Source organism: Pteronotus mesoamericanus, unplaced genomic scaffold, assembly GCF_021234165.1.
Source record: "Pteronotus mesoamericanus isolate MK-2021 breed Mesoamerican mustached bat unplaced genomic scaffold, CSHL_Meso_final contig_20, whole genome shotgun sequence".
Lineage (NCBI taxonomy): Eukaryota > Metazoa > Chordata > Mammalia > Chiroptera > Mormoopidae > Pteronotus > Pteronotus mesoamericanus.
Window position 1 is genome coordinate 62,329,043 of NW_026555085.1, and position 16,535 is coordinate 62,345,577.

Consider the following 16,535-nt stretch of genomic DNA (forward strand, 5'->3'; position numbering starts at 1 on the left):
CGGAGTCTCGTCACAGTGTGGTAGCATGCAAGGAAGCACGCACATGCTTTCCTCGTCCCCTTTCCAACCCCGGTTCTGAAGACGGCCGGGTGCTCCCCGCTCCAGAGATCATCTGCAGGGGCATTACAAGACTCTCAAACGCAGACGATTCGGATTCTCGCTGAATTTAGAAGTCAGTGTAACGAGGAGGAATGTGTGTGTCGAACAAGCCACCTCCTAAAAGGGAGGGTAATTTTGGTATAGGACCGGCTTAGTGTCATATTTACTGTTAACGGCACAGCAAAGATGTCTTCAGCCATGAACACAGTTGTCTGTCTCAGTGTGACTCTCGTTTAGTGTGTGTCAAGCTGTGGGAAGTCCAGCTGATGTAAATAGATTAATATTTAAAAAGTAATACAGAAGAATGAGGTTCCACACATGTAACGTTTAATTATTAAAAACCCATAATGGAATTTGAATCCAAACTCATGTCTCACGTCTCCCTGGTACACAGCAAAAAGCTCAATTAGCCAGCAACTCTGCTCACGCCATGGCTAATTTTGACCATCTCCACATGAAACCCACATCCTCTTAAAACCTCTCTAGCAACATAGTTATGGGTAACTTAGGTAGTGTTATGTTTTCTCATTAAATAATTGTCACAACCCTTTTTTAGGGTCAAATTGATATGTAAAATGACTATATACTGTAAAGAGGACTTAGATAGGAAGTTGATTACTTCAGCGGGTAGGACTTGGGAGAGTTAGGTTACCCGTTAGAAATCACAGTATGTGGACATTCATGCTCCTGCTGAGTTTATCAAGGCTGCGAAGTACGTGTTACAGGATGCAGGTGTCTGATTAGAAGAATTTACTTAGTCTGGGACAATCACTCATTTTCCTTTTGAGACCACAGTCTTCCTGGCTCTGTAGGACACATGTGTCACTCACTCTTGATAAGGGAGAATTTGCCCAGAGGCCTGTGGCAGAGAATGGCCACAGGAAGAGAGAAAATGATCGGTGTGACTCAGAACAGAATAAACCCTCAAAGATGAGTCGAAGCTATTTCAAAATCAATGTGCCAGCAAGACTGGTTGAGGTAGCATTTCTTGATTTTATATTTTTATTCAGCATGACAGATAGGGAATGTCCTTTGTATTTGAATATGAAAGTACTGATATGCCGTTTGTTGTGTTTTAAGAGTTCGCCCCTCAATTGTGGTGGTTCATTTCTCATGAGATGCTCACTGACTCATCTGTAATGCAGAAAATGCAGTGGTGTGACCTAAAATGCTCTCAGGTGGAGCTTCAGGGTTTGGAAGGTCACACACTAGGTAACAGTATTTATGACATCCTGTGGGGCTCTCGGGCTGTGTGGGGTAACTTGAACTGAGAGGACAGAAATTGAGTTTGTAGTGACTGCAGAAGCTGAAACCACAGGATGAAATGTAATAGGGTCTGGGGCTCGGTGAGCACAGGAAGCTAATGAGGAGTGAGAAGGGAGCTGCAGGGTTGAGAAAAGTGCTGGAAGGGGATGAGTAACCTTGATTCCCAGCAGGACAGAGCCTGCTAACATGCAGAAGGGTAAATAGGAACCAACCTTCACTTTCCCTATAATTCAGTCAACAACCAAGAGTTGCATGCGGAACCCTTATCATGTTTAAGACAGCGTGCTGGGGTGTAAAACTTCCCTGAGACCTAGGCCTAGGTTTCCTGGCTCTGTCTTATATGCATCCAACTCATTAAAGTAGCATTTTCCAAAGTGTTTTTCCACAGGATCCCATAGAAGAAGGAGTTCTATATTTGGAAAGTTGAGGAAATTCTGGATTAATGAAGTTAAACATGCTTCTTTTCTGCAGAACTTCTCTGAGGCTTAAATATGGCACTGTGCCTTGAGAATCTCCAGAAGAAACACAGGGTACGCAGCATTCCCCAAACTCATTTTTTGGGGGGATGTTGCATACCGTATGACCACGAGGCCTTTTTTTTTTTTTCAAATGGGCAGAACATTGATAGGACTATTGTTTTTCAGAATAGCCTTTTGGCAATAGAAAGTGGAGGTAGGAGCGGTCAGTGAGCAGACGGCAGTTGCTATGGGTTTAGGTTAGGCAAGGACCTTATAGGGCAGTTACACTTCCTTTCTGGGGTGACCTTCAGAAATAGTGCTGGTACATTTAGGTGTATGTAAGAGGCACGTCCTGGTGTCAGCTTCCTGTTCCTTGAACCTGCAGAAGACACTGTCTCCCAAACGCTGGCTGTGAGTTAGCCCACCCCAGCCCTGGGCTGATGTTGCCCTGGGCACCCCACACCTGTAGCAGGGTATACAATAATATTGTGTCCCAAGGAGCTTCTTAACCACATGGAGAATGTATGGGGGGATCATGCAAGGACTTTGAAGTGACTATACCATCCTAAATTTCCCTCATCTCTTAGTAGAGAGTAATACCTGAAAGGCTCATGGATTAAATCAGTGGAAGTGCATAAAGCTGAGTTAGATTCTTGATTTTCCTAAACTTACGGTGACTTGCTTTAAAGCCCAAGGAAACAAGCATGATGGAATAACCATTGCTGCCCGTCCTCCTGGGGCACAGGCGATTGTTCTGGCAGCAAAGGTGGCCTCACGGTGCTAATAACCAGGCAACAGGACTGTCTTATGGTCCCCCAGGTGTAGATATCATTGCTTCCTGCTTTAGCACAGGGCCTTTTAAGAATTTGAGATTTCCTGCCACTTGACTTCTACCCCTGCCACTTCCAGGCCCCTTGTCCCCCCTCTTCCTTGTGACTTATGTTACTCCGTGGCTTCTGCTTACTGCCTGTCCTCCGTGGTCTTCTGGCTTTATTCCATAACCACTGTCTCCACCATTACTTATTCTGTTGGAGTTGCCTTGATTCCCAACTTCCTAAAGAAGAAGTTCTGATTGGTTTGTTGAACTATTCTGTCCCTTGTTAGGTAGAGCCACACGCAGGTCTTGAGGTGTCTTTGGGACCAGGCAGCTATGGCCAGAGAAGCAGCAGGGCTGTGGCCATGGCCCGCGCTCGGTGTCTAATGGGTTCTGTGCTGATACAAAGGTAATTAGTACACAGTTCTTTCCTTCCTCCTCGTTCTTCCCTTCTCTGTTCCTCCCCATTTCGGCACATGCCAGTCTGTACCAAGGGCATACCTTGGTATAGCGGGATGTACTCAGTAATACTTTTTCTTTTACTCTGAGATACGAAGCCCTAGAAGAGAGGCCCAGCTCACATATTTAGGTTACCCACCAAATACGCCTTTCTTTTGTATCTTCCTGGATCTTAGGCCCACCACATAGGCTGTTTGGATTCGGCAACTCTGTCACACTTATTTCTCTTTTTACCCAGGAGCCAAGAGTCCAGTGGTACAGTCAGTCAGCTGGAAGTGCATGTCCCCATTTTGTTTCGTTCTTCAGAGCTGAACAAAGAACGATGTAGTTAGTTTTACAGGGGTTATGAGATGGGGACTTTTACCCAAATACCAACAATTAATATGGAGTTATTGCTAGTCTTAATTTACTTATCTCTAAAATAAGTTATGTTATCTGGCTGTTGGTCTTTTTACAGACTGCTGGTTAGTGGTATTGTGATACTGTCTACTGAGCCATTTGAATTTACTGGAAGAAAGGAATTATATTAATAACAGGTGTGTTTAAATATATACAGGTTGTCTTGCTTCACACCGCTTAGCACTTCAGACATTCATCCTGGATGCGAAGATTGGGTTGGGCTAACCCAGGCTTTCCTTATGTGGATAGAGTTGTAAGACGGATGCTTAGTGGAGAATCTAGCATTAGTGGACTACTGGTTTTCAACCAGGTCGTTTTCACAGGACAGCTAAATTCATAGAACAAAGATGGAAGGGAACTAGGCAAACCAACAGTCCACAAACATCCAGGAAGCTTTTCAGAAGGAAAGGAACCAATATGCAGCTCTGTAATCAGAAACCCTGCAGCACCTCCCTCCTAGATAACTGAGAAACTATCACCAAGTGGGTACCCTTGAACAGGTTTTAATTAACTAAAGATACAAGACAAGAGACAACCTAAATTACTTCATTTCCCAAAGTTTGTGAGCCAGGCACTTAGGTCCTTTTAAATTTGTAGCATTGTGCAGCCACATGCCATAAATGTTACACTTGTACACAGCTGAGCATAAAGGATTCCATTGGTGACTCTGGCCTGGGTGATTGGTGCTGGCCTGAAGCTGAGCCTAGGGCTAAAACACCCAGTGAGCTTAAGACCACAACCTGGCCGGCAAGCCTTCTCATTATTGCAATTACATTGCTGTCAAACACTCCACAAGCCATTGGAAACACAGTGGAGAACTTGGGCGTCCAGTGTTTTGTTGATTTGGGTTTCTGGGTTTTATTTTTGTAGTATGCTTTTTACTTGGAAGTACACATCATAGAAAAATTCATAGTAGTAGATTTTCTCTTTATTTTTTATAACAGATTTAATAGAAGAATAATGAACAAATAAGAGTGGAGGTAGACCAATTGGCTGGGGTTTTTTTTAAAAAAATCTGTTATTTTTATACACTTATAATAATAAAATAAAAATATCTATATTTCTATGACCTTCCATGTTTTCCAGAGCGCTTCCATTTTCACTGCTTGTTTTGATCACCATAACATGCCTTGAAGTTAGGCAGAGGGTCCAAGGGCACAGAAACAAGAGCCAAAGTTGCAGGCTAGGGCAGGACTTGCGTCTTCTGATTCCTAGCTCATGACTTTCCTCACCAAACCATGCTGCTTCCCAAGTGAAGAAAAAAAGCCTGGGGCACTGATTGACAATGGGAAAGAATGTATTTAGAGATTTAAGGTTCTAATCTAGAAAACTTTAAATTGTGAGGTGGGAAAAGAGGCAAAAGCTATTCAAAAAACTTGTAAAATGACACAATGAAAGCAGCAGGTATGACACAAGGAGAGTGGAGACAAGGTCATTCCTTCTCAAGGGTAAACAAAATCATGAGCAGGAATAGATGAATGGCTTCTGTTATCTCTCTACCAATGTAGACAGTGGGAAGGACCAAGATACCCTGGATTGTGGGCACAAAACAATAAAAACAGTCTCAGAGATACCATTGAGACGTGGAGAAGTTATACCTAGACAGACTAGAGCTAACATATAGAAATAAAATATGAAACAACATGCCCCACTAACATATTTAGTAGGTGCATACAATTTAGGAAAATATATCTTTGCGTAGCAATCTATGCACTTCAGGGCAAATGCAAGATGGGAATTTTAGGAAAACAATAGGAAATATCCAAAGAATTATTTTGGGGTATTGAGTACAAAATCTGAAGCAGACATTAAAAACAGATTAATTAGTGCCCTGGCTTGTGTGGCTCAGTGGATTGAGCACTGGCCTGTGAATTGCAAGGTCACTGGTTCAATTCCCTGTCAGGGCACATGCATGGGTTGCAGGCCAGGTCATGTGAGAGGCAACCAATTGATGTTTCTCTTGCACATCGATGTTTTTCTCCCTCTCTTTCTCCTTCCACACCCTCTCTCTGAAAATAAAGAAATAAAATCTTAAAAAAAAAAAAACCAGATTAATGAGCAAAGAAGCAATATATGGGGCAATTTACCTAGATATCTGCTAATAATATCATTCTTTTAAAAGCAGAACAACTAATCATTCTTTCCCATTCCTTGGAAGTAGTTCTGAGAAAGTAGAGAAGCAGTGAGAAAAGTCCTACTTTGACAGCCATTTCTATTAATATAGAGAAGAGCTACTTGGCATGCGGATGGAGAAGGGAAGTAACCCAGCCCTCTTGGAATGTGCAATGGCAGAGGGAGACAACGCTGAATATGGTCAGCCACATTCCCTAAAATTTAGAAAAGCTAACTTTTTAAAAGTCCCAAGGAAAGGTGGATTTGGTCCCAAAATCAGGGGCTCAGTGTAGTTGGTGGGAGCAACATGGGACGTGGCTCAAATTTCAAAAAGGAACATTGTGTCGGAAAGGCTAGGATGCATGAGGGAATCAACCCTTAGGTACTGCCTAAGGGAATGAAGGAGCTATCAGGGCTCTGCTCAGGAAAGGAGAAGAAGTAGTTGGATAGATCGGTGTTTAGAACAAATGGTATAATTTTTAACAAAAGAAGGTGGAGGCAGGGCTGGGAAATTTTATTTGGTTTCTTTCCATTGTCTCCATAGAGAATGTTCTAGACTGGAAGGTGTAGGAAAGACACCATTAAGAGGGCTATGAATCCTACATTGGGGCAAAAAGATAGAGAGCACATAGTATGCGAAGCAAATTTAGATCTCTCAGCCCTATGAGGGGATTTGTAATTTCATATCTACTTTTGTATAGTCTTTGCTCTATCATGATGAATAGAAGTTTCAAAAAGACAAAAATGGACCAATGTTGAACAGATTTTCAAAACTGGGAAAGAGTTTCAGCTCTTTGAAACTCTAGACCAGTAAGCTTGACGGCTTACTCTCAGAAGGCCTTGAATATTTCATTAAAGACACGGTTGATGAGCACATAGGAGAAAAAGGTTTTGGCTGACCAGCAACTCAGAGTGAAGCAAGAATCATGGTAGACTAAAAGAGGATGGGTTGGAAGGTCTGGATCTGGCACCTGGTGCCACTATTTGTAGGCTGTGGAGTTTAGGGAAACCACATCCTCCTTTTCAAGTAAAATGGGAAAAACAGTAGCTCCTTTACAAGTTGTTGTCAGAATTAAAGGAGATAAGTGAAAGCTTCAGGCATGGTATATAACAGATATTCAATAAATCTTTGTTTTTAAAAAGCAAAGACCTAACAGCAGGACTGACCGCTAAAAAATGACATGCTTTCCCGGGTGGCATCAATGGAGGTACAGCGTTCTGTGTGAGGGAGGGGAGAGTGCCCTGGACTCTGCGCTGCTTAGGCTGCTGCGCTCCATTCGGGGCTCCACCCTTTAAGAAGGGTATTGCCAAGGTGAAGAATATGCCTGGATAAAAGGCACCCGACAGACAGGATAGGAGGGCTCTGGGAACTTGTCCCTTAGGGAATGAGTGCAGGAATGGGAGATGTTTAAAAATAGCAATCTGGGGAATCTATAATGTCTCTTTTTAAGTGTTTGAAAGGCTGAGATTTAGAAGAGTTGTCTTGTGTTGGGCACTCTGGTGAACAGAACTTCTGTCAGTGGGTAGAAGTGTTAGGGATGTGGAATTGCTAAATTTTCTAATAACCAAAGCTGTCCAACAACCAAATAGGCTGCACAGGGCTTTGCAATTGTATTGCGACTCTCTTTAGAAGGCCACCAGAAGAGTCAGTGCAAAGGAGAAAGACCGCTATGGTGGGACTCACTCTTTGGCGATGTGGGTGGACGTGGATGGTTCTCCCTGTCACAGGAAGAACATGTGCCACCTGGCAGACCATTTATGTGTGAAAGGAAACTTAAGCTTGCTGTAGGAGGTGGATTGGGTGTGGCTTCCTTAGAAGTCTAAAGGCCTTTGGTTCTGGAACCTCAAAACAAAGTTATAATCAAATATTATTAGTTAACTGTTTTTTTTTAAAGATTTTATTTTATTTATTTTTAGAAAGAGGGGAAGGGAGGGAGAAGGAGAGGAAGAGAAACATCGATGTGAGAGAGAAACATCAGTTGGTTGCCTCTTATACATGCCCCAGCTGCGGACTGAACCTGCAACCAAGGCATGTGCCCTGACTGGGAATCAAGCTGGCAGCCTTTCACTTTGCAGAACAACATCCAACCAATTGAGCCACACCAGTCAGGGCAGTTATTATCAAATAGTGGTCAGATGTTTTAATCCTGTAGTTTTAAAGGAAAATGCAAAAAATCCTTGAGATAGTGGAGGCAGTATGGGCTTTGAAGCCAGGCAGATCTAAGTTAGACTCTGGAACTGCCAACTCTTATCTGTGTAGGTAATCCTGGGCAAGTTACTTAACCTATCTAAACCCCAGTTATCTGTATGATAAGGTGCTTGTAGAGATTAATGGGGTAATCCATATAACATGCTTAGCATGGTTACTAGTGCTTAAATCATGCTAGCTATTATTACTAGTATAATCTATTATTATTACATCAAACTGGGGCTTCCAGTAGACACTATAATAAAAGCCATTATTTTCACCCTGGCCAGAGTAGCTGAGTTGGTTGGAGTGTCTCATAAACCAAAAGGTCGTGGGTTCGATTCCTGGTCAGGGCACATGCCTAGGTTGTTGGTTCAGTCTCCAGTCAGGGTGCACACGAGAGACAGCTGATTAATGTTTCTCTCCCTCTCTCTCTTCCTACCTTCCCCTCTCTCTAAAATCAATAAGTACGTCCTCAGGTGAGGACTAAAAAAAAATTTTTTTTTAAATAAAAGCCATAATTTGTTATGGGGTGTCCTGGAGAGATTTGAGGACTGGGTAGAGATGAACTGAAGTGTGTCCGTCCTGACCATCCACAAATAAGAGCTGGTTCACCCAGGGGGCAGAGAAATGTGCAAGAGTCTGTTAAAAGAGGATTGAATGATGCACTGCAAGTAGAGGCTTTAGCCAGGTGCCTGGCAGATTCCAAGCCATCACTGTGTATATAGTGGTAAGTAAATGACAGGTCACCCAGAGCAGCTGCAAGCCTTCGAGAGGCAGCCAGAGAGTGAGCTGAGGTGCAGGATTGCCAGAGAGGCTGTTAAATCTGCCCAGCAGGGCCCTCAGCCCGGGCCCTCTGCACACACAGCCTTAGTATTAAGGCATTTCAGTGGTGCAGCCCATTGCCAAGGCCGGGGCAGGGGAGGAGGCTGGAAGGCAGGTTCACCTAAAATCCCTAGGGCAAAAAAGACTGTTTCAGATACCACAGATAATAACTGCAACCCTTCCAAAAATTGCCATCATTGATGTATGATTAGCTGTGTTTAACTAAAGCCACCAGGTTTGAAATATGATTTTTGCCATTTTCTACAAGGTCTGCATGAATTCCTTAATGGGGTGAATAACCACAGATAGAAGTCAGATAACTAGCACACTTCACTTTTAACACATCAATTTTATTGGTCTCCCTTTATACTCAAGTACAAGCCAAGATTCTTCCCTGCAATGTTTTCAGGTAGAAAAGAGGTGCTTCTAGTCACAAGTGATGAAACTTCAAATATTCAAGTATACATTTAGAAAACAGAGGGAGTAAGGATAAATGAGATCAAAGATAAATTTGAAGAGAGACTCAAATACATACAAGGGAGGACCCAAAATCACAGAATTTATAAGAAATTGTGTATTTATTCTTAACATGTTTAAACTTTAGTCACCTTCAAAGTACTCTCCATTTGATGCAATACACCTATTGAGATGTTTTTTCCTGCTGCTCAAAACAGTTTTTGAACTTGTTGATTTTGATGCCTTGTAATGCTTCTGCCATTTTTCATTTCACCTCTTCCACATTGGCAAAATATTTCCCTTTGAGGACTTTTTTTCATCCAGGGAAACAAAAAAAGTCAGTCGGGGCGAGATGAGTGGCATAGGGAGGGTGGAGCACGGGGCCATGCCGTTTTTTGATCAAAAGCTGCTGAGCACTCAGTGCAGTGTGGGTACTCGTAAATCGCCCATCATGAAATGGGCGAACGCATTGAGAACTTCTGGAAAAAAACTCACTGAAGCAGAATGCAGCCTCTCACAAAAACACCAGTGGGTACACTGATACAGATGGGTTCGTAGAACACTCATCTATTTGGGGAAGCCTCTACTACAAGAGGCATGCCCTCCAGAAGATTATTCTGGGTTGTTTATTTATTTATTTTTTTAAAATCCCCTCTTGTATTTTGAAAACAAGGAGAATTACAATGAATAAGGTAAATGCAAACCTGAAAAAAATTCAAGATGTACATTTGAAAGAGGAGTCACAGCATTGGGGTAGACTAACAAATATTGACTATTTTTTGTTAAAAACTATTAGTTGAATTTTGACCTTTAGAACTCGTGTGTTGATGGAGGGCATGCAGTGCTTCTGAGGAGAGGAGATGTGTACAGATTTCTACCGTGACTGTTGATAGACAGGTTTGAGGTCCTTGAGGGCAACTACAGAATCTTTCTTGTGCTGATTCACAGTCCAGTGCCTTTTTAGCACAGCTCAGTACTTATTTTTGAATAAATAAAAACATTACAAATAGGAGCTCAGTTTTTCCTTAAGCTTCACTTTGAAGCAAAGATGATTAAATAAAAACAAAATAAAGAAGTGCAGATGGTTAAAATAAAAACAAGAGAAGAGTAAGCTGTGTGAGGTCAGATGCTTTCTTATTCACTCATATGCCCAGCTCCTAGCACAGTGCCTGACATATGGTGGTCCTCAACAAATGTTCACCTATGAATGAAGAAACTGGATTATGTGATGGCAAATTTCCAGCGAAGGTCATAGTTATAATATCTGGAGTTGATTTTGAAACAAAAAGGAGAGAAAGTCGAGTCACAGGGCATGGCAATGGGAGATGAGATGAGATGGGAGATGAGATGCTGCCTGCTTTTATGTGGCGTGTTTTCCACGGCTGCAGTTCCTTGCTGGTTATTTCTTCCTCACGTGTTTCCCAGGTAGCACTTTCACTATGGAGGATTTCACTTTATGGATGAGCACCTGAGCCTCAGAGTGATAAGTACCTGGCCCCACCAGGAGCGGGAGGTTAAACGGGTAGACTAGAACTCTAAGGTTCCTTTCAAGGCTAAATTTCATTGCTCTGAGATGTCCTGGGCCAAATACTGGAAAACAAAGAGGCTGACAGTTGGCACAAGGTAGACCAGATTTTCTGATGTTCGAATTTTTCACTTTCCATCTGGATAACTTGTGTTAGGAACATATAAGTTGCCTTTATCCAGCTTAAAGCAGAGAGTTTTGTGATAGTATGCTAGTGTTCTTAGGCAACCTAATTAAGTCAAACCAAGGGAAAAAAATCGCCTTCTTCTGGATCCTGTGTTTGGCCATGAGGATGGACCCACGGTCACTGAGTATAGGCCAGGATTCCATCTCTTTGGCTGTAGAAACAGACTTGGGTCAGTAACGAGCCACTAGTCAATTCTCATCGAGATCCTGAAAACCAAGCCCATCTCTGCTCTGCCTTACAGAGATCGTGGCACATGTGAAAGGGAAGGATCTGCCAGGTGACCTGGGCCACAATTTCTGAAATCCAGCTTAGAACTTCTAAGATAAGCAGAACTTGAGTCATGGTATAAAATTCCTAAGAGAAGTTTTCTAATGAGATTTTAAATTATGACAAAGGTGCTCTGGAACTCTCCTTGAGTTCCAGATCCCATTTGAGAGAGAGCAAAGAGGGGAGAAAAAAGAAGAGGCTCTCAAACTACAAAGGAAAAAAAAAATCCAAATAAAACCCTTAAATAAAAAATACTATGTATCGAACATCGTCATGTTGGAATCTAAGCCTGCAGAAAGCTTATTTTGAAAATGAACATTTCCATGAATTTGCTTTTTTCAAAAAAAGATTTTATTTATTTTTAGAGAGAGGGGAAGGGAAGGAGAAAGAGAGAGAGAGAAACATTGATGTGAGGGAGAAACATTGATCCATCGCCTGTTGTACATGGCCCGACCAGGGACCAAACCCAAAACCCAGGTATGTGTCCTGACTGGAATCGAACCAGCCAGACCTTTCGATTTGTGGAAGGACGCTCAACAAACTGAGCCACACCATCAGGGCTGGATTTGCTTTAAAAAAACAAAAATAGCCATTGCTGGTTCTAAACCCCTCTCGTGATTTCTGCATGGCTTTTGTACATTTATGGTTAGGTCACCTTTTTTCTTCCTACACTATCTAATTTTGCAAGGAAACTTGGAATGTTGGGCTCTGTCCCCCGGCCCCCAACAGGTTTTGATCCACCCCTCCCCCCTCCGTGGAGGCTCATCCTCACAGGCATTTTGCCATTCAGGCCTTGGGTCATCCTGTCCTAAAGGCATGTGATGGATACAATGGCTCCAGCCCTGTCTTTGGAAGATAGTTCTGCCATGTAATGAGTCAAGCAGATCGTTCATCAGCTCTGTTTTTTAATAAAACATGAATAGCACAGTTTATGGCTTCCACTGTTCAAACAGCAGTTGAGCCTAAGAGGAATTACTCATTTTAATGGTTCTAACACTCATTTCCAAGCAGCCGTGCTGCTTTATCAGCTTTTGCCTGAATTGGAGATTGACTGGCCTTGGAAAAGAAGACGGCTCAGCAGGAGTTAAACAGAGCCGTCTCAGGATGGCGGACAGCTGGACACGGTTCCTTGTCACTGCAGACAGCCCCTCCGTTACCTCTGGGACAGTCAGTCTCCTAGGAAGCGGGCGGGGGTGGGGAGGCTGGTGTCTGAGGTGCAGCGTGTGCCTTTCTATCTCAAAACCACGCAGGCTCATAGAAAAGCTGTGGACAAAAAATGTTCTTTTCCTCCTCACACAGACATAGAAACATCATTCCATTAAGTTAAAATGAACTTAAACATATGGGATGTTCCTGGGACATCATCAACCATGAGGGAAACAGTCTAGGGACTGAAAAAAACACACTATACAACAAGCTTAATGATATGCCTGACACACAAGCATTACTTGCTAGTACTATTAGCGCCATTCACAGATAGAGAAAACCGAAGATGAGCTTTTCATAAGATTTCATTGCTAGTAAATAATGGAGCCCAGACCCAAACCCACATCTTCTGATTCCAAATCCCATGTGATTTCCATAGCATCCTTTGCTCCCCCATGTCCTGATGGAAGCAGTGTCTAACCCCAAAAGGACTGTTTAATGACGGGACCATGGACTCCAGGGTCAGGCTGAAAACAACCATTTGGGTGGGGTCAGTCTGAGGCGCTCAGCTCCTGCTGTAAGGTGACTGTCTGCAGGTAAGGCAGACCTCAGATGCTTAAAAGCACTGATCACCCCCACCCCTGTCTCTTCGTCCTCCTTTGCTTTACTCTTGGGTGAGCTCATGATTTTTTGAGCTGGCCTGGAGTACAAGATCAATGGCACATTTAGCATGTCAAGATCTAAGCATCTAAGCAGGTAAGCATCTTACTGCAAGTTACAATTTTGCTTAAGGAGCTGCAGATTCTGAGCTGTTACCTAGGTCCTATATTTGTAGAAAGTCAAGAGCACATGAAGGTTTGTTTTTTTTTCAAACTGTTGAGTATCTTTTGACTGCTCCATTGCTGAAAATGTCTTTGCCTAGGTAAGAAAGATTTCAGCAAAAAAGGTTTATTAATTAAATATTGCCTGACATCAGATTACCACTCAGAAAGCAGTGGTGGGTTCCATTAAAGAATGAACTTCTCTCCCACAGCCAATAGCTGATTAATGTGTTAATTAGGTACCCTGCCCTCCCCCCCCAGTCACCCGAATCTTCTCTTTAAGCCCAGCAGAATGTATATATTGTGCCCATGTGGGTAGCCTCATGGCATACTTTGGCTTTGATTTTGGACGTTTATATAAAAATAAAGGCTCAGTTGCCAACGTGAATAGCCTTCTTTCTTTCCAGGGGAAATACAAGATGGAAAGAGTTATAGGAACCAGAAGTCCTGCCTTTTGGTTTTCTTATATCAAGAGCAAGTGATATTTCTGCTGAGGCAGTGTCTTTGGAGCAGTTTAGCGGTGTAGGTTGCCACACATTTATTTCACAGGAAAGGAGTGAATCCATCAGGCCACTGAGCTTATAAGTACTACCCTGGCAGCCAGCCACCAAAATATAAATAGTCTAAATGGACTAAAGGAAATGTTCATTCTGTTGTTTAGAATTGGACACATCCCAGGAAGGTGAATTTAATCTTTTTGAGGACTGCTGTTGTTATGGGGTTGAATGGAATACGCATTTGTTTATCTTTGTGATCTTTTTGTCGTCCTGGTGATACATTATGTATTTGTGATACGAAGCATTTCAGCTGTCTCGCTCAGTGGCGTTGCAAGAGCTGATTGTTCGGTCCCCAGATTGCCGTCGTTAAACAGCTTCAGCCTCAGCTCTGTCCAATCTGGGACCTGTTAGGGAGAGGAGTGGAACCAAAGGGGCCGGATTCCAACAGAAACAAAGCCGGGGCGGAATTAGGGGGAAATCATTCCGGTGCCCAGTGAGTTGATCTCTGCACTTCTTAATCTTTATCTCTTAAAATATCTGAAGGAATTTTGGTACTTCTTGGCATAATGAGGAAAAATAATGCCTCACAAAGTTTTGGGGTTTTTTTTAAGGCCATCTGTGGAAAAACAAGGGAAGGATATCTCATAACACCACAATTCAGAAAACCCTAGTTTATGAAACACATGATATGTATTTCATGGACATGCAAATGTTATTTCATTAAAGAGAGAGATCTACAGTATATATTTTTACCTAACCACTACATCTTCAGTAATCAGCTCAGGCTCTTGTGATGAAATCTTTAATTACCAGAAGTGTGTCATCAGTTAGATGTCGAATGAATGATGGCGCTGCATTTTACTGCCTCACATGATATAACCATTTGTGCCATAAATTCATTGACCTCATCTTAAATGATGTGTCCTGTAAGACAGACTTGATTCATTATTTCTTAAGTGACAATTTTTTTCTCTAATAATTTTTTGCTTCCTCAGAAAGATGGCTTTTCTGTGTTTTTGTAACAGTGTTCTGAAGCGGAGATGTAATACGGCAAGGATACACGCCCACACACATTTGCACTCACATTCCCCAAAATGAGATAGTCGTAAACTGCCACACTGTTGCCTAAACACTTTGCAACGCTGCAGAAAATCAGGTAGCTAAGTATTAGGCCTTTGCTTTAACTGGAAAGTTTGGCGAAATAGAATTTTGCCTGGGACTTTGATGTCCGTGATTCTTGTTATGTGTAAATATGATGGAGACTTCTCATTTGAAAATTGGGGTAGTTCTATGAGCATTCCTTATTCGCCAGTGAACTATTGAAAGTGAAGGGAGAACATTTAACTTTAGATTATCTTCTATGACTCCACTTGAAAATATTTATTTAGCTTGAGGAAACAGAGGAATCCTCTGGGGGCAGATAATTCAAATCTGGCAATTTAAAAACCAATTAAGGATTTCAGAAAACTCTTTCCCCTTATGGTTAAAAAAGAAAATGCAAAAGAAATATGCTTGAAATTTTGGTATATTAATTAGTTTAATTCATTGTTGACGTTTTTCATTTCATGATTAAAGAAGTTATATTTGATCCTTCAGTTAAAGCTTATAAATTGATATTTTAGGCTTTCTGTGGATGCCTAATATTGAAACAGAATCAGGTGGCTTTATTTCATATTGGAATTTAAATGTCACATTATTATACATTAACTTTAAAAACATTATCAAATATTCAAAATAATAACTTACATGTGTCACGTTTCCACCATAGCTTATTTCATCTTTATCGAGATGACAACTTTGAGGGCCTGATGGGTTCCATGTGTCTTCTCAGCAGAAGCAGCTCTGTGCTTATTTGTAAAGTAGACGTCTCAATTATGATTTTTTAAAAAAGTTCCCTTAATTCTGGAGAAAGTTGAACACTGTAGTGAAACATAGGAATGTATTAGCATTGAAATTATTTTTTTGGCAACAAGTTATTGAAAGAGTAATTTGATGTGAGACCAAACAAAAAACTAATGTGTGCCAGTGAGTATTTTTTTATTCAATCTCAGATCATCAAGTATATTACCTGCAAATACAAGTGGGAAAAAAGTGAGAAGGAAAAGAGGGACTTTACACTTAGAGGCCCACATCTGCCATGAGTGTGTGCGCACGCAATCACACACTAGCATGCCGCCGCTGTTTACAATCAAAGAAAGCTGAGAGTTAAATGAGATGGGTAATCAAATGCCCAGCATATGTTGTTTTTGCATAGTTGATGTGACCAATCATTATTAAAATGTATCATCTTTTAATGCTATTAATTTATCATAGTTTTAAAAAAATATGCACCAACAAGAAAACAGAGACCCTCCTCAACAAACACAGGGTTCCTTTTAGAGCAATATTGGAACCAGTGCTTTAGTGAGGAGACGCTCAGATTCAATGGACTCACCATTGCACTGCATTTTACAATTCTGCTGCTACTGTATGAACTGAGTGCTGAGGAAATGATTAAAAAAAAGGGGGGGGATAAGAAAAAGAAAAAAATTGTGTGTGTAATGTTCAGTCAGAAAAGTAAGGCACTGGAAGAACTATTGAAAATTTTGACATCTGTTTATCTGTTTATAGCTATGGCAAGATTACTCATATTAATTCTTGTTTAAAATGCCATATGAAGGAAAGACATTTGTGCAAACAAGAGTCATATTTGAATTGTAGATCATGCCTTCACCATCTGTGAGAGCTGATGGTGTTGCAAAATTAATGTGTTAATGAAATCACAATAATTTCTCCAAAGTAATGGGTTCTGAAGCCGAGAATGACTATTTTTTGAACTTTGATGTCTAGTGATTTCCAATTGGGAAAAGCTCTCAGCCTGTAATTAGTTCTGCAGCCCAACTTTAAAATAAATTTGGTGATGCCTTTCTTTTGCCAGGAGTAAGTAGATTTGAAGCGGGGAGGGGGAAGCCATAACAACTTTTGGAAAACGTTCTCTGGTGTTTGAAAAGTTGTTAAATAAGACTGCATGCCAAGA

The 16,535-nt window shown here is 41.6% G+C and overlaps 1 protein-coding gene across 1 annotated transcript in view; it reads left to right on the forward strand.

Annotated features, from left to right (window-relative positions):
• Positions 1 to 16,535, forward strand: part of SOBP (sine oculis binding protein homolog) — a 158,455-nt gene that overhangs the window by 121,001 nt on the left and 20,919 nt on the right. The window lies entirely within an intron of this gene.